Below are 24,403 nucleotides of genomic sequence, written 5' to 3' on the forward strand. Positions count from 1 at the left end.
CGTACACTCTTTTTGGGTGTTTGGCCGAGCTCCTCCTCCTATTTGTGGCGTGCGCCTTGATGTTGTTCCAATGAGGAGCTTTTTTTATGGCAGAAATACACTCGGAGGCTTGACATTGCCTGCCGACGGGCGACCGCTATTAGACCGCTTTTTCTTAATTTTTATGTTTCACCGAGATTCTCCCTGAATTCCGAATGGTAGTTACGCACCAACCCATTTGGCGGCCGCCAACTTAGCCTTACCCCTTCAAATTATTCGGTTTTAAATTTCGAACACTTCGGGATTTTTTGGATTAAGGAGTTTTATTAGATTTAGGTTTCACTTTACTACTTACATGTAAGATGTATGATTTCTAAAACCCCACATTTCAAGAATCGCTACACCTGAAAGTGGTTTATATCTCTCTAGTTCGTTTAAAATTGGAGTGTGCTTTAATAATTTGGAACCCATTCTATAACCCCCACGCTGATAGAATTGAGAGAGTTCAAGGTAACTTCGGTCGGGGGTTAAATTAACCCCTTCTCGCCTTACAGTGTCCATTGCGTGCTCATAGATTTAAAGCCTCTTTCAAATAGGCGGACCTGCAATCTTTAATGACTTGAATCACTGCACCCTTCTGCCCACACTTCACTTTCCCACTTCTACTCACTTCTATAGGAAGAGTAAAAAAAGCCTTAACGTCCCTAATAAGATGTAATGGTTCTATTATTCTTTTCAAGTCTAATTGTGTATCATATTAGATCTTTCTATTTATGACAAATCAGTTGTAATCAGTAAGAAATTACAATTAAGCTCTTCTGTACTTCTAGTCTGTAAGGTTGTGTAATGACATACTTAATAATAAAGAAATGAAAATGAAATGAATTCTTTTTACCCATCTGATAAGTATGCACTATAAATATGATTGTCTTATCCGGTTATGATATCCGGAAAAATCCGGATAGGGGTTTTTGTTATCATATATGGTATTAGTGTGCCATCAGCACGCGCCTTAAGGTGATTTGTAACAGATACGATATTCCATATAATTTAAACTGTGTCAACTTGCAAGGTCGCATTACTTCACTTGTGCTTCCACAAATGTTTTTCAGATGAGAAATAATTTTTTGCTCGTTTTTTGATTCGTTTTGCAATTTCTGTACAAATAAGAGATCTAATAAAACTTGATTTTGCTTTTTGGCAAAATTTCCTTTCTTCAGAGCTCAATTACATATGCCCATTTACGTAGATATTTCTGAAGTATTATCTTCCAATTACAGCTGTTGGATCCACGTCTCTCTTTGCAATTGATTTGAAATTTCCATACGAAAAAACCCTGGTCGTTAACGTTTCATAAAGGTAGATTTGTGTTTAAAATTTTTAAGAGTTTCCTTGGTGTCACAGTTGTAGCTTTAGGTTTTCTGGAAATTAAGCGAACTGACTAAATCAAATACAAAATTTTATTTTACAACGCAACTGATAATTTGACATTTCCACTTTTTTCAGTTTTTTGTAATAGGAGAGTGGTTGTCGATGTATTTTTGTGCGCTGGATACGATTTTGGGATCCAAAAGTGCCCATCAGTTCATAGTTTTGAGAAACTGCACTATGTTGACCTTCCTATTCAAAATTCTTGGGTTTGGGTTTGACTTTGGGTATCCCATTATTTTCTGCATTTATAATTATAAAATCAAATTAAGGTGACTTAAGTCTTTCTTACAGCAGTTTGCTGCTGTACTCGGAACTGCTAAAATGGATTTGACGCAAATAAAGAAAACGCAACAAGACATTACACGGGAACAGTAGTAGCAAAACGGCGCTAGTTGCTAATTACTATTATTTCAATGGAAATACTCAACCACTTCAACAACAGCAACAACAAGGTGACTTAGACATAGCCAGACTTATCGCAAAACCTTGCAGGCTGTTTGAAAAGCTTAATCTTTGCTTCGCCTTTACGTACGTTTCATGTAAAATAATAAAAATGGAAAAGTAAAAAATCTATATTCTTATATATAGTGATGTAAATTATTGCATGACGCATACGAATAAATAAATGCAAAATTAGCCAACTGAAAATACCCGTTCTGACTTCTGAATGCAGTGAAGCAGATTATTTAATTTTAATTGAAATTGAAAGGTGAGTAAATATCATATTTTCACATACATAAATACACATACAGGCATCAAAATATGTGTATATTGGGCTCCAAAGATTAAATAAAAAAACAATGGAAACAAGATCTCGGTTTTTGAAATACGAATATCGTACTATTCGAGAGACACCTGTATTTAAAAATACCTTCGCAAAACCGAAATAAACAGATGTTCAAGAAACACAAACTTTACAACAGTACGACAACATTAAGAAATATCAGCAAAAGTAAAATTCAATTTGAGCACAGGCGTATTTTCATGGTTGATATTATTGTTGATGTCGGATGACGAATAACGAATAACATATCACAGTTGTATGTTCATTGAGTTGTACTGCTTATAATGCACAAATGCATTTTACTAATTTGTTTAGTTCAATTTTTAGTAATTCATTTTTAACTACAAAACAACGTGCATCCGGATTAGTTGCGTTATGCTCCCCCTTGCTAGGTTGATTATTACCACATTGTCCGAGTGTAATCATCCTCAACCCAGAGCGATTCACACCCACCGTTCACTCACATTTGTTTATCAAAGCTAAGAAGTAGACAACGGGGCGAAGCAAAGCATGGACATAACATACATATGTAAGTATGTAGTTTGAAAAACAAATTGTGATATACGATAAGAGATTAGTTGTTTGCAATGCTCACTTTATTGTTTCACGAGCCGACACTTCACGTAGTTAGTGCAATCGCAGCGAAATGTGTGCTTGTTCCTAAATTGATAAGCGATATTGAGCCGCATGGAAGTGAATCAAGTAGGAAAAAATTCATAGATGTTACTGAGTGGATTGTGAGTAACTACCATTCGGTTGGTCCAGGTAAGATACCTAGCTCCGAGAGCATTCTGCTTTACAAATAATCATTTGCCGTAGGTTCCTTCAGTTTTAGCACAATATAAATACACATAACTCAAATTGGAGCAGAAGCTGAAATAGTTAAGTCTAACATATGACAAGGACGTAAACATAATAATCCGGGCGTAATCATGACCAAAGTGTTAAAGTCATCTTAGGAAATTTACATATTTATTGCACCTTTTTCTCATCATTAAAACCATCCACTCGATATAATTCACTAATTTTAATTGTTATTCAGGCACAATGATAACTGAGACCAATACACTTTTTTCATATCGATTGTAAAATTTTGCTTTTGACAGATTTGTTGCCGACTTATTACTTTTTGCTGATAATTAATGTTAACAACTTAAGAAATCATAACAGTTCAGATAAAAGTCGCCCTTTCTTCGGTGCTTAGCATATGATATGCTTACGATATGCCCCGTCCAACCCACTTCAATTTAATCGCGCTCTCTGATTGACGTTCGATGGCATACTAAATGTAAGAGATTGTTAACAGCTAATATAAAACTCAGCACATTCAACAAGTTTGAAATTTGATTCAAGCGGTAAGTCGGCTGTGACACGAACAACCCATCTGGCAGTAACAACAAGAAAGTAGAGAAAGTATGAAAATGGGAAAACAGCTGATGTACCGAGTTAATGAAAGAAATGCATGCATTATGTATAGTATATCTGAATAGTTACAATATGGAGTATGATTTCTGCAATTTTTAAGATATCGCCATTTTTGCTTTCATTTCATTAAATCAATCATCAACTCTAGTATATCCAATTCATCAAATTTAGCACCCAGAAGAAAACCAGCTGAAACTATTGAACGGGAGCAGAATCCGTATGTATATTGCTTGATTAGTCCCATCAATTTTAAAGTTAATTAACGGTATATAGAGATGTCGATTTTACAGAACGCTATTTGTTGTGATAAATGGAAAGTTTTGGTCGCTCGGCCTTATTGGTCGTATACAAAAATTTTATTACGCTAACGCTATAAAACAGCGCACATCGGCATGAACCCAAGGGCATTGAACCTGGAACCAAACGAAGCGCAGTTACACCTAATGCCACTCGACTAAGGCGGCCGCCCTAGTACCAGCTCTTAAAGTGCATATACATATGTAAGTATAACATCCATAAATTATATGTTAAATTATTCAAAAACAAAAAAGAATTGTTGATTTAATAAAATACTTGAAGGTGGAACGATACGTGCCAGTTCTATATTTATAATAATTCACACTAATATAAAAATTGTATTATAAAGGGTGATCAGATTGGAAGTACTTTTTCAATAGGGGTTTTTTTGACAGATCACGCGTGACTACTGTCAAACTAAATACATAATTTTTTTCAGTATTCATTGGATTTCACCATCGTACATCAGTATTACGAAAATCGACGCTCTGTGAAAAGTGTTAATCGCGCGCTCGGGTCAACTTATGGTGTAAATAATCGTCCTATCGAACGCATTACTCCGCAAACCATTAGCAAAATTGAGAGTAATTTTACTTTATTGGATGATACTCGACCGATTAGGCCAGGAGTTTTGCCGAAGACCCGGAAGAATCGATTCGGCGTCGATCTCAACAATTTGGCCCATCTTATGGCACTACTTGAGCGATTTTATGCAAAGATCTTGCTTTGGAAGCGTATAAAATATAGCTAGTCCAAGATTTGAAGCCAAGCGATCATCCAAAGCGTCATAACTTCAGCCATTGGGCTCTTTTCCATTCCAAACAAAACAACCGTTCTGAGCGGCCTATGGGCTGGAGGAATCATTGGCTCATATTTTTTCAAAGATGAGGCTGGCGCTAATGTAATAGTGAATAGCGATAACTATAACAACATTTGATTCCAGCAAACTTGACATATAGCCCGTGAAACAATGGATTTATTGCGTTGTGGATAAACCAACTTCGGTTGAGGCATTGGTAGCCAACACTACTAAAGTTATTCTCGAGATAAGGACCAAAGTCCTCTAGCGAGTCATTCAAAATTGGTGTTTACAGATGGCCGAATTGGGGCCCAGTTGCAGCCAACATTCGAAAGCGATTATCTACCCAAAAAAATAAAGATTGCCCAATCAATTTAAATTTTCGTTGTTTTATTTCAATTTCAATTACAATGAGATTTTTCTTGTGCTAAAAGGAAAATATTTTTGATTAACCTTAGAGTGGTAACCGGAGTATCTCACCTCCCCAAACGAATTTATGTAATTAATAATAAAAATATTTTCCATTGAAACTGCGTTTTTTGTTAATTATCAACGGTAGGTGTCCTGGCAACTCTGTTACCATTTACGCTTGGCTGAAATGTGTTAGCATCTTAAGGTTAAGTTGCTTATTTGCTTTTTCGTACTCTTTTCCTTACACCCCATTTACACACGGAGACATCTGGAATGGAGACACGGGAAATTCTCTTTTCATGTCTCATTCGCGGACACACGGGCAAAATTGTTTTCGGCGACATTTTGACATTTAATACTTTAGCATCGTCTGGTTCGGATGCATTCTAGCACGCGCTTACATGTAAAGCAGAGAGCGTTCGACAACAGTTTCTTAAATATATGAATGAAAAATGCAAACTGGTTAAATAATAAATAATTTGTTGTTTTTTTATTGAAATATATTTATAAATTCTTATACTTGAATAACAAAAAATTAAATTAAAAATACTTCATATGTAAATAATTAACTTAAAATTAAACTGAGTATCTAGAAATGCAGGGAAAAATTAGAAATCAACATAAACATGTCCCATAACTATTTTAAATTATACTACTTTACTAGCAAAAATAATTGTGCATTTCCCAAGCAGCGTTCGTATGTTTGTCATCGTTGTTATCTTCCGTTTGCTTGAAAACCAACACATAACTTAGAACTTTCTTCCACAAAAGAAGAAAAGGAATGAAGCAACTGTCAAAAATTGCTTTAAGATTGGAAATACGAATAAGAAGCACAAAGCGTGTCGCCAGTACAGGAGACAAATTCCCTTCTCTCTTCCGCGGCCGTCCTTCACCCCGGAACAAAATGTTTCCCTTCCAGAGGAGACATCGTGTAAATGGGCACTTACTTAAGATTTTCACAAACTCAAGCAATGCATATACACTTCTCAACCGGCATATATTTGCATCGTTGGCAAGCGCACACTGTTTAAAATTGGAAACTGTAATAAATGGCAGTCATCTGAATGATATAATACAAGATTGCGCCTTCACAAAAGCCGGTACAGAAAATGAACAAACTAAAAGAAAAAGAAAGAATAAGCGTAAGTAAGTGGGAAACCAAAACGATAGATGATTAGTGAGCACATACATTTGCACGTGCGGTTTTCGTAAGGCGCCACCATCTCTCTATTCTCTACGTCATGAGTGATGGTAATCAGTGTTACCTTCTCCCTTGCCGCTTAATAGATATAATCGGTCTTCAACGCTTAGGAGGAGTGCTAAATTATGCAAATAAAATAAATAAGCTGTATGGAGATACTTCTTAAAACATCTTTAATTATCGTTTTTGGAAGCTCATAGCCAGGAGGCTCATGAGGAATCATTCTTGGCTTGCTTTTACCACAAATCGCACATACTAATTTTTCACAATCCATTTCAATGTTTGTAAATAATACTTGTTAAACGAATATGTAGAAAATAACATGAACATTTTTTCTCCAAAATTACTATTTGGCCACTGGGTGACCGGCACTCATGCGGAGAAGCTGTGGGGATCCTGCAGAGAAAGATACTGTGGAACACTTTCTCTGCAGATGTCCGGCTTTGGCGGCTAGGCGCTTGAGATTCCTCAGCGTCCCCTTTGGGGATGACTTGATGAAATTCTCCAGCCTAGATCCCTTTTCTCTCCTCCGCTACATCAACAGCACTGGATGGCTGTAGACGGTTTTATCTCCTCCCTTAATCCTTTCACAGGTAGTGGTCCATTTTATGGTATCAAAACGGCACCTAAGTGCTACTTGTAGTGTACCTGGGGTACTCTTGCCACCTACTATTTGACAACAGCATTGGAACTTTAAATCACGTGATCTTCGCAGTGCCAATCAAATTGCAGTATTATTCGACGCGGAGATCTGCCGATATACGATCTCACTCACACTTAAGTCTAGGCATAGCGCTGTTCACTCGCACTCACGAAAATATTGTCGAACACCTGGCAGGTAGAAAGTCCCATCGGAACATTCGGTCTTTTTGGTAAAAATTTCAACGTGTTTCAAAAACATTTTTTCACTTTTTAAATTATTTTGCAATCGCCTGGCTTATTTTTTTTTATTTTTCAAACAGTCAATTTTAACATATTAAATTTTCGAAGTGCTTCAAAAAGATTTTTTGCATACAAAAGTAATTTTTTTTTTAATTTAAGGGTGGGTTTAACCCCGCCACCCCTTAGCCAGGTATGCGTTTCTGTACTTAGATAACATAGAAAAAGTATTCTAGATGATTTTCATTGTGCCTCAAATACCTGCCCAAAAATGCTTACCAGCTCTTAGACTAATACTGTGTATAATAGAGGCAATAAGGAAAAATACAAAATAGCTATCGATTGTTTTTATACTATATAAATTAATTGATCTAAATTAATTAATGAAGCAATCAGTTTTCAAAAAATTAGAGGAAAACACTAATTTGGAGTTTAATATGATAATAAACCTTCTAATGATTTCAACTGCATATTTACATACAAACATACGTATATCATACGAGGTGTGTTCAATAAATAAAGCGAGTTTTCAAATTTCGTGACCTACGTACATTCGACTTTCGATTATTTTTTTTTGTATGTTGGTACACTCGTCTTGAAGATATGTTCACGGTTTTAGCAACATAGCATGATTAGTTCGTTTGTGAGAGGCATAAATAAGAAAAGTGTTTTGCGTGTTCGGCGATTTTCTGCTATCGCCTCTTGGCTCTCCTGAACACTTCCATTGGAACGATTGGGCTTTGGTTTCGATATCATAACCATATACCCATGATTCGTCAACAGTTATGATCCTTTTAAGGAAATCTGGATCATCTTTGACGTCATTGGACAATTACTGAGCGATGCTCATGGGACATTGTTTATGGTCAAAATTCAGCAATTTTGGAATGAACTTCGCTGCCACATGTTTCATGCCCAAAATTTCCGAAAAGATTGCATGGCAACTTCTCTAATTGTGATTCAACGATCCTCCGTAACAATTTTCTTCACTTTCTCATCATTTTCATCGGTTGTTAATCTGCTGTGGCGTCCAGAGCGAGCGTCGTCATTCACATCTTCTCGATCTTTTGTGAAAAGCGTGTACCACTTGTAAACATTTTTTTGACTCAGAGTACTCTCACCGTATGCCACTGTCAACATTTAAAGTGTTTTTGTGCACTTAATTCCAGATAGCAGAAAATCGTCGAAAACGTAAAACACTCGTCTTATTTATGCCGCTCCCATATAAACTAAACATGCTATATTGCTAAACCGTGAACCCATGAACCCAGGAATATTGTTTTTTAGCCACTGCAGGAGGGTTTTTGCCTTATGGGCTGGAGCTGAATCTTGCTGGAAGATCCAACACTCTCCGTTGAAGAGGCTACTGCTCAACTACTTCACCACGACTTCTAAGGCATCCCCACCACACCATTGCGGAGGCTCTATGGTGGCTACGCGGACCCTTGGAACAACATTGTTTGTGTTTTTAGAAGTTTTAGTATACATTTTGTCGGCAGTGAAAACTTCTTCAAAAGTGAAAATATTCTCCTCTGGGAAAAGCATATTTTCATGGCCGTTGACCTCGTACCACCGAAGAAGCTGTCGAATCCATTTCTTAAAGCACGTTGTCAAAAGATGACCAGTTGAGCGACGGAAGGCTTTCATGTGGAGTTCATCTCTAATTAGTCTTGATATTGACCTGGTCGATACATTCCGCTATCACTACAAAGCAACCCCTTTAGCCGAATGGGTTCGTGCGTGACTACCATTCGGTATTCGGAGAACGTAAGTTCGAATCTCCGTGAAACACCAAATGAAGCCAACTTTTTTTCTTATAGCGATCGCGATAAACATCAAGACGCACGCCACAAATAGGAGGAGGAGCTCGGCCAAACACCCAGCAAGGGTGTAAGCGCCAATTGTAAGGCGATTTTCCTTAGCTCGCCACTCTATTGTTAACAAGCGAAGTTTGCCACGGTTGCCAGGTTGTACTGGCTGTCCGCTATGAGACACACTAAGGCTCATGCCCATTGTGATACCGTGTTTATCGACCTTATACCAAGGTAAGTGCTCTTGCTGAATTTCGTAAAAATATCCAAACCTTCACTCTTTTTCATTTTCATCCAATTTTTCTTTGGGAATGGGCTCAATTTCAAATTCACAGCGAAAAGATACCCTATTGTATACCGAAGGGTTCGTTTTACGGGAGAATAGCTTAGTTCTCGAATCGAGGAGCAACATACTTTCTCATTCATTATTGAAGGCTATATATGAAAATGCGAATTAGCCAAAAACAATTTTTATTGGGAACGTAATTTTCAGAACTTTAGAGGACTCACAGCAATTTCGTTAATTTGGCGATTTGTTAGCAGTAAGGCAAATCTGTTTTGCTGTGAACGAGCTTTTCGACTTTTTTCTGGTAGTTTAGTAATGTTCTTTCACACCATCTGAATCACTTGCAAATTCGCTTTGTTTATCCACTGGAAGAAAATAGCCTTGAAATATCAAGGCCCTTAGTCGCTTTCGTTGGATTTACAAAAACAAAATAACATAAAACTGCAAAGTAATGAAGGAACGAGTGAATGAAGGAACAATTATATTCGACATTTTTAAGTAATTTGTTTATGTTAGCCAATTTCTTAATTCTATATAAACTAATCGTGCAAGTTGTACTTCCCAAATGCCGATAAGATAACCATAGTATATTGTGTGGATGTATGTGCATATGTACGTATATTTGCAGAATATTTCTGCAAATCGATTTTTTATCAAATTAAAAGATAATTAAGTCAATTCAAAATCACTTACTTCGTAGGCTTAAATAATTAATTTATGCGTTCAGCCACTTTTCATAAAACACTTCATACTTTCAACTTAAATCACTTTTTGACATACATTTGGGCAATTGCCAGAAAATTATAATGAGATTCCCTCGGAAGTGAATAACAGAACCTGCCCGAATTAGTCACTCTTAAGTTAACAAATACATTCGTGCTTAGAAATGAGAAGAAAATTTCCATAAAACTTTAAAGACATGATATGTAAGCATAATAAATTTAGAAATTTTGAAAGCATGAGACGTTTCGCATGGCAAATATTTCATTGTGTACGACAATCAAAGTGTAGATTAGAGCATAATGTACGAGTAATAATGTAATTATACAAGCTGTATGACAGGCTTCCTTTGAAAAAGTTTAGGTCATTTTGCCAGCATCTATGTTTCACTATATACATCATACATCTCTCTCTTAACGGACACCTCCCATAAGGGGACACTTTTTTCAGTACATTACCACAAATCCTTAAGAGACTTTTTTAATATTTTGACGTGATAACGTCTTATAATTCGATTTAACAGGCTGCACGCACGAAAAAATGTGTCGTTACCTTGCTCATATGTAGTTACCTTGCTCATTAGTGTTACCTTGCTCTTTAGTGTTACCTTGCTCATTAGTGTTACCTTGCTCATATTAGTGTTACCTTGCTCATATTAGTGTTACCTTGCTCTTTAGTGTTACCTTGCTCATTAGTGTTACCTTGCTCATATTAGTGTTACCTTGCTCATATTAGTGTTACCTTGCTCTTTAGTGTTACCTTGCTCATTAGTGTTACCTTGCTCATATTAGTGTTACCTTGCTCATATTAGTGTTACCTTGCTCTTTAGTGTTACCTTGCTCATTAGTGTTACCTTGCTCATATTAGTGTTACCTTGCTCATTGCATTGAATGAACTGCAAGCGAAAGCGCGGAAGGAACGACAAAGCAAACGAACGGCAACGTTCGACGTCTTGCTCTCCCCTACTAAGTGAGCGTATATGTATATGCGCATATGTACATATTTAAATTCACGTATTTGTATTTGCATATGCCTTCTTATTGATTATTATGAATTTGATTTACTTGAAGAATTTAAAATAAAACCAAGTTTGTTAATAATACCTGTTGTTTTAATGTTATTATTATTATTTTTTTATTATATATGAAGGAAAAAATGTATGGTAATATTTACCATATACCTTATAAGATATGTTGTCTATACTAATATTATAAAGAGGAAAACTTTGTTTGTTTGGTTGTAATGAATAGGCTCAAAAACTACTGGACCGATTTTAAAAATTCTTTCACCATTCGAAAGCTACATCACGAGTAACATGGATTATATTTTATTTTGGAAATAGGGCTCGAGATATAGGTCAAAACGTGGACCCGGGTAACCTTCGGATGTGTATGTACGATATGGGTATCAAATGAAAGCTGTTGATAAGTGCTTTAATACGGGGTAATTTTCATACCTATTGATGACTAGGGTCTGGAAATATATGCCAAAACGTGGACCCGCCGTGTCTTTGCACCGAATTAAACCAAACTTACACACATTGTTAAGGAGGTATTGAAGATGGTTTCCGTATAGGTTGGATACCTATTGGTAGATAGGGTCTCGAGATATAGGTCAAAACGTGGACCCGGGTAACCTTTGGTTGTGTATGTACAATATGGGTATCAAATGAAAGCTGTTGATAAGTGCTTTAATACGGGGTAATTTTCATACCTATTGATGACTAGGGTCTGGAAATATATGCCAAAACGTGGGCCCGCCGTGTCTTTGCACCGAATTAAACCAAACTTACACACATTGTTAAGGAGGTATTGAAGATGGTTCCGTATAGTTTGGATACCTATTGGTAGATAGGGTCTCGAGATATAGGTCAAAACGTGGACCCGGGTAACCTTTGGTTGTGTATGTACAATATGGATATCAAATGAAAGCTGTTGATAAGTGCTTTAATACGGGGTAATTTGTTATGTTATGTTATGCTATGTTATGTTATGTTATGTTATGTTATGTTATGTTATGTTACGTTATGTTATGTTATGTTGTGTTGTGTTGTGTTGTGTTGTGTTGTGTTGTGTTGTGTTGTGTTGTGTTGTGTTGTGTTGTGTTGTGTTGTGTTGTGTTGTGTTGTGTTGTGTTGTGTTGTGTTGTGTTGTGTTGTGTTGTGTTGTGTTGTGTTGTGTTGTGTTGTGTTGTGTTGTGTTGTGTTGTGTTGTGTTGTGTTGTGTTGTGTTGTGTTGTGTTGTGTTGTGTTAACAAATTCAATTCACATACAGTTCCTTCGGTCTCCGCCTAAGAGAGAGTGCACTGTATTACCCTAATTCATAGCTGTTTGTCTTGTCGGGATGATCTGGGAATTCTCCACGGAAACTCTCATCCGCTGTAGGTCACGTATATCATTAAATCGCTGATCGTATGGTCCTCGGTCATTGACGATGGAAGCAGGTATGACGACTTGGATTTGAAACTCGATCAGAATCTTGAGCCTTACTTGACGGAATCCGAAGAAGAAAACCTACTTACTTCAAAAGTGAGTACGGTGGTTCCAACCACAGCACTTTGGTAGCACTGGTACAATTCGATGCACGTAAAATCCTCAAGGGTACTAGACAAAGTATACGCGGAATGTTGGATTAGTTTGGCAAAAAAGAAATCCATTATTTTTGCATAAAATTTTTTCGCTAATGGCTTAAAACGATTTCATGACTAGTAACATGCCGATCAACTTCGATTATTTCTATAATTTTATCGGGATTTTCGACTTTATTGACATTTTCCTTAACATAAAAAAATCTTCAACGAAATACACGAAATCAAAATTGCACGTAATTAGCTGTTACAGTATAGGTAAAATAAATACCATTCACACTTTCAGCGGCCTGGCTTGCATTTTCACTTTATCAAAGAAAAACTGTGAAATGTACCGAATTTTCTCTTTGTTGACTTCCATTATAAACCCCCTGTAACGCAAAACTGAATGGAACAAACAAATTTTTTTTAGTGTGAAGTGTCACCTTGACAACTAGCATAAACTTTAAATTGTTTGATAGATACTTTAAGAGATATCGATCACTACAGCCATATATTGAGAAAATAATGGATTTCTTTTTTCCCAAACTATTATATCCACAAATGTCGAAAGATTCCGATACTTGAGAAGGTAGAGAAGGATACGTCCGAAACGTCATTTCAATGGAAGTACTCATATCAGCATCAGTTTTTATTTGAATTGCATACATTATTAGAAAAAAAAAGAATTCGATTGAAACATCCTCATTTTTAATAAATTTGATCAGAAACTTGTACATTTATAAATATTTCAAATGCAATTTTATAACATAATCGCTATAGCTGTGAAACATTTGGGTCTTGAAGGTGTTGTTGGCTTACTTACTGTTACTTAAAATAAACTTATTTCACACCAGAGATGGTATTCGCAACGATGAAGATTGCCGCTTACACGCAAAACTAGAAAATAATAAAAAATACTTCAGTAGTATCAAAAACCATGGATCGTCAGATCAAGACGATCGATATTAACGATAGTGTGAAACCATCAATGGTATCGATAGTTTGTGTGCTTGCCCATAACGGTGAAAGTTTCCGCACGGCTCTGGGCGTGGCTTGTACCCGATCTCAATAATATTTACATACATTTACTCAAAAATGGGTGTGGCACCGAAATTACTTGCACCATATTTATTTTTTATCATTTCTACTACATTTCATTTATATGAAAGAAACGTGATTATTTTTATTTTTTGAAAATTACCATTATACGGGAGGTTATATTGATCCATTTCGATCTATGTATCCCACATCAACGTGTTAAAGAAATCAAGCGCAACGACTAAGCCACGTGTCGTGTTTAAGATAAGGTAAGTCTGAATTATCGTTGAACGATTGTCAGCACACTGGTAAAACTTACAGAAGGGTATCGCCTCTGTTGTTTTCAACTGGCGAGAAATGTGTAGAGAAATAATAGTCCACTGGGAAGGCGTGGACTTGCGAAAATTCGTCTGGTGATGTGACGACCGAGAACTTTCTTCATATTTTCGTTTATTAACAGTCACTTATTCAATTAATTTTTCACCGTTTCTCGCTAATTGATCTTAAAAAAACTTGCAAGGGAAGAAGAATGAGTTTTATGTGGACGACGTTTTATGCGGCAATGTTTCCATTGCTGAAGCCAATCGATCAAGAAGGGGGTTACAGCAACTATTGCAGGGGGTTTCAATCTACGTAAATGGAACTCCAATCCTCCTAGATGCTTTATGAGACCTATTCGAATGACCGCGGTTTCCCCTCTTATGAGTTAAACAATGAAGACGAGTCGAAGGCATTAGGCATCGTTTGGATAGCACATGCCGATAGTCGACGATCCACCAAAAGTCGATTTCCCTCAAACGTCGCGTGTTGACCAGTATTAGTCAGAGAAAAAATACAATTTCAGTAATTTTGGACTCTTGACATCGACTGGGATGAGTAACTACCCAACAAAATCCAAAACGCATGGCATATGCTTCGCACTGAATTAGGGAGTCTGCGCACCCTCAGAGTTCCACCCTGGATACAAACATCTAACAGTGTCACTTTATGTGAATATCATGTATTCATGTATGCATCGACACAAACATATGCTGCGGTTGTCTTTCTCAAGGTCGTTTCGGAACTTCCACACTCACTGCGCACCAAGGTGAATAGAGCCGATTCATTTGGTCTTTCATGTGTTCTGGTAGACTTGCCCGCCATGGTTGAGCCTACATACGAGGATCTCAATGTATCCGACCAAGGACTGTCACTTCAGCAGCATTCCCCGTACATGTACATATGGGGAATGTTTATGCTGCGACAAGAACAAGAACAACAACAACATAAACTGCCGCACCTAAATTTCGGACGGCAGAGGTAGGGTGCGGTCAAAAACATGAAGGTGCACCTAAGATACATAGTAGGATCGGCAACTTTAACTTTTGAGGACTTTTACACAGTACTAAAACAAATTGATGCCTGCCTCAATTCGTGCCCATGAGCCGCGGCTACTGATGATCGCAACGGTGTCGTGGCGTTAACTCCGGTCATTGTTTCAGAAGGAGTCTCAGAGGGGTATTCGCTTAACGTTAACGCGGAAGAAGCTAAAATCTAAATTAAAAAATAATGACTAATTACAAAAGTTTATTTCAATATATAGTACGGAGAAGATAAGTACGGATTTTATTTTATTTTTATCTAAATTTTGACCGCTACGTCCGATACACTATTGGAATCTGTCCTCCTTACTTGGTACCTCTAGCCGGAGAAGTGATGCCATAAATTATCGCGAACGACATTTTATTTTAGTGGTGATATGGTCACTGGGTTTGTTTCATAGAGTTTACTTTTGAGATACCCCACAGAAAAAAGGGTGTCCTAGGTAGCCATGATATGTCACCGAAACGGCTTATTAGCTTGCAAAAATTCCAAGCCAACAATACAACATCGCTACCTCGTTCTTATTCGAGATGAACATTTACCACCGAGACTATCGCCATACTCAAAGGACCTATCACCAAACTTTTGATCCTACCTGTAAACAAAACGCTGGCAGGCAGTGGGTGTCCCGAGACAATATAGCTTCGTCTTTGCTTAGGACGGGGTGGGCAGTTTGTTAATAACTCTCGGCAATGTCGCAAACGTGCAGCAACTGACCGTTTCAGCTCAGTCAATCATTCGCTTTTGTATTTCGAAATGAACCCCAAACAGCGTGACACACTTGTTTAAAAAGAAATTTTTTCTCTTGGCCTTTTAAATTCGAGTATTTCGACAATTTGCAATAGAGAGTCTAGTCTGAAGTTAGATTCGGATTCCACATGTCAAAAACCTTCGGGATAATATTCACTCAGTTTTGGTGCTAACGGCTAAAAAAATTTTTGCCCACCGGCGTAAGTGAGGTCCTCCATTTTCAATGCAATCCTTTGTCATTCAGCCGATATTGTTAACGATTTAATTTAATTTAATTCGGAATGTGAGTAAGCAAAATCAATATTCTGTGCTACGTTCCACAAAATTGCACTTAAGTAGGCGACGAACGAACGCCCAGCACTTAAGAATCAAATACTGATTGATTGCATTCTTCTGAGTGCAGCGGTGTATGCATGTACTTGCATTTACAAAAAAATGTTAAGGGCAGAAGGCCTAATCAATATTTAAAAGTGTGGCAGGTGTGGTTGAATTGAATTATGAAGGATAAGTGCAAACCACTTGAAGTCGACGCAGGAAAGCAAACAGAGGACCAAGCGGAAACATTTTGTATCATAGCGTTTCTTTTGTAGCGTTTGCTTAGTAACGGGTGATGACAAAAAAAAAAATCAAAAAAGATACCGGAGAAAGTGAAATTGAAGTTCAAGCACAAATTTGAAAGTAATGCTCTGCTTGGCAATATCTGAGAAGTGAACCTCGAGGCCTAGAATTTCAAGCCAAGTTGCCTTGTAGTGAACCAAGAACCTTAAAACGTACCACTCTAAGGGTAACTATGTCTTCTGGCCTGACAAAGCGTCGGCCAAAGGATAGAATGCCACAAACTTGCCCCAATATCGTCCAATAGATAATTTCTTTGGGAATATAAGTTCAGTGGTTTACAAGAACATATGGAGAGCTTTAAATTGTGAAGATCTCAAAAATTTAATCAGTACATACATATATATATTCGTAAAAGGGACAAAAATGCGGTCCAGCGGTTATTCGAAGACATCCCTCCAAAGCTTCGATGTACGACTGATCAGGTATCTTTTTGAACTATACCATAATTTTTCTTAATGCTATACCTACCGGTAGCAAATAATTTCATTGTAAACTTCTTGTGAAGAAATAAAACAAATCATTTTTACAACGTTTTCAAAAAAGTATAATTTTTTGTCTTCAACCACTAAATGCGGATTTAGTTATAACCACCTCCGTCATACTCTGAAATCACAAGGTTATTATACTTGCACACCTGTGCCACACCTATAACGCAATGTCGCATACATGGACCATTTCCTCTTTCTAGTCACCTATGGGAGGTGGGCGTATTTACGCTACATTTTTGTGTTGTAGATTTGATTTCTATATTTGTTATAATATTCGCTTCCACCTTCTAGCTAGCAACCGGAAGCCTACATGCAGGAAATGGGCTCAATTCGCTGGCGAGCGCTTAGCTGAATCAGTGCAATAAGTTTTATTACACACCTTATCATCACAAGCAAAACATAACATACCACTACATATAGTACTCTTACATAACTGTTTGACAACAATATTCGCCAAGTGCAAGTAACAAATCATATGACCGTTGTACAGATTGGCAGACGACTGACTAAACAACACCTCAGAGTTTGCAAAAACTGCCAAGGCACTACTTAAAAAAAATAATATTAAGAACCAAGTTAATACATTTTGAAACATATTATAAAATGTTATTTATTTATTAAAACTTGCAAACATTATTTAAAGTTAGGTAGACGAAAAATCTATGATTAAAGTTTATAATAGAATATTGAATTCTTTAAAAGCAGAGTGGGTTTGTATTTGACTACCTTTCAGTGGACCTGCGTTTGTAGCCCACAATGGATAGGAAACATCAAATTATAGAAATAAGTTTTTTTCTAATAGCGGTGCAAGTACATTTCTGCAATGAAAAATACTTCTCAAAAAAACGGTCTGTTCGGAGTTGGCACTTAAATGTAAGGCCCCTTACCACAATTGGAGGAGCTCGAACAACTGGCACTATACATACTTATATAGGAACGTAGAGCAACACATACAACCCTTTTTCGGGTGCTTCTTAATTCAGCAAGCAAAAGAAATTTATAAAAATAACATACATAGTGTAAGAACTAAAATACTACATTGTTGAGCTCCCGAAGAAGCAATAAAAAATGGAAGGAAGTGTTATCAACAACAATTGATTGATTGATTGAGTTATTGGTGGGAAGGTAAGATTTTATCCAAGATAAAAAAGTGACCTAACTAAAGTGCAGAGCTTGGCAGAGATCCTAAATTTAAATACGAGTTTTGGAAAAACAGTAGCTTCTATGTCTTTATTAACTTTCATTTTTCAACAGCATCTTTTTTATGTTTGAGAGTCTTGTGCAAACCTACAAATATGGAAAGTTTACTTTTCAACAGAAACAAATAAAAGCTTTTATTTTATCTTCACATACAGACCGTAACACTGGGGTTGATGTCAGGTGATCTCATATTTGTTTATTTACTTAGGTTCAGCGAAAAACGCTCGTGTAAACAGATGTGCACAAATTGGCTGGGGGGGGAAAATAGTTTGCCTCAAAGTAGACGTAAGTCAACTTTTACCAGACAATTTGTTCTAGGTACAATGTTATGTTAGTGTAAACGACATAGTGTAGGTGAAAAACACATTTTAAAACAGTATTGTGCGCAACCGCGAGTATAATGTCAATTCGATTTCTTGGGCAATTACATATGAATACATATTGATGCCAGTATTAGCCGTTCTTCTTTTTGTCATATTTTAACTGGTAATTGCAAAACTGGAATTTTCTCTGAACTCTTTCAACTTTTGTTAAGCGATTTTTCAAGCGACTATCGCCTGCCAAAAAACGACTCTTGTAAATTCACCTTAAGCTTTAGTTTTCGGTTATGGAACTAAAGATTTTGCAAATGCCAAATGAAACAAAGGAGAAATTATGGAATGAAGGGATGCTGTCAGTAAATATACAATGAGTGACTAATATGAATAGTATGCCCAAATAAAAATGAGAAATACATACTATTTAAAAAGTGTCTACAAATATAAAATACTTGTTTTAATATAAATGTAGCAAATAAAAATCACTTCATATATTTTAGACGAAACTCTTTATTTGACAAAGATAATACCATGGCTAACTTTAGGTTTGGTGAGCAAAAGAATTTATGCTAAAAAGCAATGAGTGAGGAAACAGTAATTTACAGCATAGCTATGAACCATTATGTACTCAGCAATTCATGTAAGGCAAATAAAGAAAAAAAAATTAATAATGGCAATAAAAATTTGGGAGATGAGTATAAGAGAATGCCACCTTCAATAGAAAATTCAAACAAATAACTACACAATTATCAGACAAGACTAAGTTTTGGCAAACAAAAACCCTAAGTGAGGTATTATTCGCAAAACGTTCAACGCCGGCTGCACGCACGAAAAAATGTGTCGTTACCTTGCTCATTAGTGTTACCTTGCTCATTTGTCGTTACCTTGCTCATTTGTCGTTACCTTGCTTATTAGCGGTTACCTTGAATGAACTGCAAGCGAAAGCGCGGAACGAACAACAAAGCAAACAAAGCAAACGAACGGCAACGTTCGACATCTTGCTCTCTCCTACTTTAGTGAGCATTTACATATATGTATGTATATGCGCATATGTACATATATAAATTCACGTATTTGTATTTGCATATTCCTTCTTATTGATTATTATTAATTTGATTTACTTAAAGAATTTAAAATAAAACCAAGTTTGTTAATAATACCTGTTGTTTTAATGTTATTATTATTAATCTTTTATTATATATGAAGGAAAAAATGTGTGGTAATATTTACCACATACCTTATAAGATATGTTGTATACTAATATATGTATATACGAATCTATTCCGTACACAAGCAAATGTTAGCTAATGTGCTTGAACTGCAAGCGAGAGCGCGGAACGAACGGCAAAGAGCACAATCGGCCCCCGCGTTCGGCAACGTTCGACATCTGGCTCTGTCCTACTTGAGTGAGCATATATATGTATGTATATGCGCATTTGTATATAAATTCACATACTTGTATTTGCATATGCCTTCTTGCTGTGTGCATGGTAATGAACCATTTCTCTGTTGAGAATAGGACGATGATAGAAAAAGTAGGAAATGAAATGGAGTGTTTCGAGTGTAAAGTGTCTTGAAAAAGGCAAATCGATGATGGTGCCTCTTAGTGTTGTTGACTTATTAACGTCTGATGCACAATCGAAATTGAAGATATCTTTCATGAATTTGATAAATGTTTCGTCATTTTTCACGTTTGTGTAAATGTAACTAGACCTATTCCATTGCAATTCCATTTACCTCCTCCTCTATATCCATACAAAATTTCTATCAAACAAATAAAATTAAAAAATTTGTTTTGAAAATTGCAACCATTCCATCAATATTTTCTTATGACGTTGTCACGTTAAACTATCGTCAGTAAACCGACTTTACAGACAACCTCTTTTTTTATAATTAATCACTTTTTGTTTTGCGGCCGCCATGGCCTGATGGTTGGTGCGTTACTACTATTCGAAAGTGCACAGGTTCGAAACCCCGGTCACAAAACATCAAATGATAGCGTTCGCTCTGCGGCAGATAATGGCAAACCTTCGATGCATTTCTGCCATGAAAAGTCTCTTCATGAAAGAAGGTGGCGCAAAAGTGAAGGTCTCTCCATTTCTGGAAAATATCAAGCTGCACACCAAAAATAGGAGGAGGAGCTCGGCCAAATACCCAACAAAGAGTGTAAGCGCTAATTATATGTGTGTAAGTATATATGTATGTGTGTATTTATATCTTATTGTTCAGTTAAACTTGCCTAGCATACTAAATAAAGGTGGAGAATATTAATACGCATTAATGCCTTCTTTAAATGGGGATTTCTTTATTTATTGAAACGGCTAACACGATTATCAATAAAATCCCCCTTCATTAAACAGTTATTAATGGCCTGAAATTAGATGTCAATATTTATGGAAGCACTTGATTATAAATTCCTTGTAGTTAGCCTCATTCATATGGAATGTAACACAGAATATGCTCAAACTGAGAAAAAAAAAGCAAATTTTATCCATATGATTTGGTCAATCTTATTGCAACCACAAATAAAAAGTATATTGCTTACGAATTAAATAAAGTGGGTTGGGTACAACATTTTGATGGTACGATATTCAGTCCTATACTTGATAAAATTATGTACTGCAAAATTCTGTATTGTCAACCTTTATGTATTGTGTCAGGCCGAATGTTTCCGGAAACATTTCTTAATTTTGTTAAAATTTTTCTAATTGATTTTTGTTATTTTTCGCAGGCGAGTGAGTGAGTGGAAAATGGTGCGCTGGTTGCGGTGTGAAAAATAATTATTCCATCGACTCTAACGAAAGCTGCAAAGAATTGAACATCAATCCAAGACGCCGTAATCCTGGTTGTCTCTTATGCATAAAACGAGATTTATTATACCTATTATATTTGAAAGTTCAGGGCGGACGTGACTCGAAAAAAATTCTAATATTGACGAAATTAAAGAAAATTAATAATTATTTATTTAATATATCTATTCAGGTAATAATTTTACGATTCACACTTCTTTCACTCTTTTTTGTTTGTTTGACATTTACAAGGAACTTTTTTCGAAATAAGTCGTGGAATTTATGGTAACTTTTTTTCTTTCAAATCAAATTTCACAAAATAACTTAATTGAGATAAGTTAATTTAATTTTCACATTAAGGTTTTTTGATGATAATTATAAAAGTCTATTGAGAACAAAGCCAGAAATTTCGAAATGCCGGGTTTATATTATTTAATAACGCTTGTCACTTAAATTTAATTACTTAATTAATTACTTTCCATTGAATGATTATGAGAAACTATTATTTTTTTTTTTTTGGTCTACTCGAAGTTGGAGAAATTGGAATAAGTTTTTTTGCCAAGCGTCTACAAATTTGCACATATGTATATATGTACATATGCCAATTTCATAGAAATAAATTTTGTAATATCAATTTTTATAAAATTAGTCGCACGACTCACCACAATGCGGTTGGCTCGAGAATCTCAAGTTCTACGCGCAGGAACCAGCTGTAATAACCTCCGCTGCTGTCGCCAAAGTCTCTAATTGGTGTGAGACAAATGCTAAAATAAGCTTAGCTCTGTTGGCGGCGAGCAGCAGAGAGCAAACTTTTGCTTACTTTGCTAGTAAGTAAAATCTTTGTGTGCCACTACCTACCACTTGATGTTTTTTCTTGTGTGCATATGGTATGTATGTATGGTTAAAAGTTCCTCGTTCTGTGTACGGCCGTTCTGCTGCCTTAACTTCACGGCGTTGCACTGCTTGGACCTTTCAGTGGGGTGCAAACCTAAGCGCGGCTATGTTTACTATTTTGGAAGGATGCAAATAACTTGAGTTTTGCTGCGCTGCTGTGCCAGTAAAAATCAATTTATGGATTTTTGCCTCAGCGCCTTACTTGCATGATTTGAAATGTGCTTTATTTACAACTGGTGTGCACTGTTCAATATGGCTTAGTTGGGAAAACTGCTTCGCAAACACAGCTTCTGAATGATGAGGGGTGAGTATGTATTTATGTATCTACGAGTATGAACATAAATTGTTACGTAAATAAATCATGTGCATGTCGTGTGAAATCAGCTGTTAAATGTGCGGCGGTAGACGAACAAATCACTAATTTCGATGCTGCTCACCATGAAGGGTGGCAGTAATAAAAACAACAGCGCGTAATGTGGCTCGCAACTGCAATACAACTAAAGCACTAAATTTATGATAAAAGCGTATGGGATTAGAAAATTAAGTACTAAATTGAATAATTTCGCAGCCAAACAGCTTATCTTTCAATTGAGAATCTTTTCATTAAAACGCGTGCGAGCTCGAAAACCAAATAAATATAAAAGCGGTCGCGAAGTATTCTCAACACATAGGTAACACTGAGCGCTTGATTGAGACTCGGGGTTGAATTTATTCAACTGTTAAATTTGGCGCGGAATTAGTTTAATTGAAAGAGTTCGGGATTTTTTTTTTTTGTTTTTCGTAAACTGTAGAGAGGCCATAATGTCTACTAAGCAACAATTTCCGGTGTTAGCCCACCTATAAGACAAGCCACAAATGACTGAAATGATTGACCACCCGCGAAACACGCGATGTTAAACGATGTTTTTGTTTGTTTTCTTTAGATTGCATGCTCGTCTTGAAGTGCTTTTGAAGCGTTAATCAAAAGCTGATGTTTTATTTGTAAAGATTTTTTTCTATAAAGATTGTCTACTACTTTTCTAAATCGTACCGCTTCACCTGTAAAACTTGTAACTCTTGCAAAATACACTGACTAAGAACAATTTTTGTGCTGCTTTTGCAGCTGCCAGCACGTAACATAACGTTCGGGTATCGTCGTCGTACTGAAATCCCCTGCCATGTGTTTGACTACTTTTATCTGTTTTTGGACTGCAGCCACTTGCATGGACTAAAGCATTTGGCAACTATTCTAGTGGATGCTGGGGAAGGGGCAAAGTGGCACAGACACTTCTGGTTACATGATTATTATTATAATACTAACTACGTTCGCTCACTTTGATTCAACTACCATGCGGTCAACAACAAAAGCATTTGCAATATTGCAGCAAAAGCTTGGGAGGTAACTCAACTCTCTTCCAGCATCCGCAAATTATTATACTAACGTACTTATACACAGTTGGAAAAGCTTTGTAGAAACGCGTTTTAGGGGTGACTTTCAATGCTTGCGGGTATGGTTATTATTATGATAGGGCGAATTCATACATGTATTCGCCTTGGTTATAGTATTTGTTAATGTTTACTTTAACTTCGAGTTGCACTTGGTTGCGAGATACATTCACCATGAATCTAAGTTATACCTTGCGGTACGTCAGAATTGCAAAGCGGTATATTTTAATACCAGCTCGACAACGCGAACATGTAATCGTACCTGCAGCAAATTTTGCTACACTCTATTTGGAAGAACTTTTTATCGACTATGCTTAAAAATATCTCATGCTGCTATCGTGTACCTTAAATAATCAAAAATCTACTGATTCTGGATTAGAACTATCAATTCGGCTGATTCAGTAAAAGTAACTAAGTAAAAAATTTAGGCTTATACCTAAATATTTACTTTGTTAATTTGAATAAAGACCTTATGTTGTCCAGATACTGTCATGTACAATTAGTACTCAGCAATTGAAAGTGTCGATGGTACGAAAATAACGGAGGGAAGTACTCAATCAAAAATTTAAGCATAACTAAAAAAAAAAATTAGTAGTAGAAGTGTAGTACACATAACAGAAGTGAAACTTTTAAGGCAAGAGAATGAGAGAAAGAGAGAGAGAGAGAGAGAGAGAGAAAGAATATTTATCTAAATAAATTCACAACATTTGCAGAGAATACAAATAGACAAAATTTACAAAACACGCGAAGGGTCGACCGGTGTAGGTAAACGCCGGACACAAACCGTGGTAACAACGCGCACTACTCCGGACGTTTATCACCCGCACAAACGCAGCGATTCCAGGACCGTAGCAACGTCACAAATTACAGCAAGGCAATACCAATAAATCCGACGCCGGAATGGATAGCTCTTTATAATACGCACAAGCAC

At 36.4% G+C, this 24,403-nt stretch overlaps 1 protein-coding gene and 1 long non-coding RNA gene across 10 annotated transcripts in view; one reads left to right on the forward strand and one right to left on the reverse strand.

Moving 5' to 3' along the window:
- LOC129243978 (feline leukemia virus subgroup C receptor-related protein 2) overlaps positions 1 to 23,178 on the reverse strand; it is a 47,357-nt gene extending 24,179 nt beyond the window's left edge. For 2 of the 9 annotated variants that reach the window (XR_008582360.1, XM_054881494.1), the window contains exon 1: positions 23,078 to 23,178. The gene's annotated coding sequence lies outside the window, so the exon portion shown is untranslated. Of the gene's footprint in view, positions 1 to 1,224; positions 1,381 to 2,789; positions 2,903 to 3,175; positions 3,271 to 3,414; positions 3,469 to 21,815; positions 21,913 to 22,011; positions 22,322 to 23,077 lie in introns of those variants that run through there. The other 7 variants (XM_054881500.1, XM_054881496.1, XM_054881501.1 and 4 more) reach the window with 7 other exon arrangements.
- On the forward strand, positions 2,866 to 5,075 carry LOC129243980 (uncharacterized). The gene is made up of 4 exons (XR_008582361.1): positions 2,866 to 2,959; positions 3,014 to 3,836; positions 3,910 to 4,119; positions 4,356 to 5,075. It is a non-coding gene; the product is annotated as an uncharacterized LOC129243980 (long non-coding RNA).
- Positions 23,179 to 24,403: the final 1,225 nt, after the last annotated feature.

This window comes from Anastrepha obliqua, chromosome 4 (genome assembly GCF_027943255.1).
Source record: "Anastrepha obliqua isolate idAnaObli1 chromosome 4, idAnaObli1_1.0, whole genome shotgun sequence".
Taxonomy (NCBI): Eukaryota; Metazoa; Arthropoda; class Insecta; order Diptera; family Tephritidae; genus Anastrepha; species Anastrepha obliqua.